This window comes from Oryzias melastigma, linkage group LG14 (assembly GCF_002922805.2).
Source record: "Oryzias melastigma strain HK-1 linkage group LG14, ASM292280v2, whole genome shotgun sequence".
Lineage (NCBI taxonomy): Eukaryota > Metazoa > Chordata > Actinopteri > Beloniformes > Adrianichthyidae > Oryzias > Oryzias melastigma.
The window spans coordinates 22,302,985-22,303,512 of NC_050525.1; positions in this window are offsets into that span (position 1 = coordinate 22,302,985).

Sequence of the window (528 nt, forward strand, 5' to 3'; positions counted from 1 at the left end):
TTAATGAAATAGTTTTATGAAACAAAAACCAAATATGACACATTAAAAATACTTTATCATCATATTTGAAAATGGTTGTGAAGGTATTTGACTATAGCTTCAAAAATTCCAATTAAAGTGATACTCAAAGAGTGGAACAACTCCAGCGACTGCAGCCACATTAACTGTAAATCTGGAGGAAAAGAAGATTTGTTAGACAACAAACTAATGATTTGAAATTGACCAACATTTCTCTGTGGACAAAGTATTTTGCGCTGTTCACCCATCATTGTGAGTCAGGGGGATTCCTTAAACTTATACAATGATAAAACAACATAACTCTATCAGTAAGATTGATTTATGATTGTTTATGTTGAATTTTAAATTGAAAAGTGCATTTACAAACTGCATGATCAAATTACAAATTGAATTGTGAATTGGATATCACCTTGAATTAGAGGTGAAAACAGCTTACATGTACATGTACAGACACACAATAATATGAGCTTGTACATTTTAGTGGCAGCATGTAAGCTATAGATTTTTTTG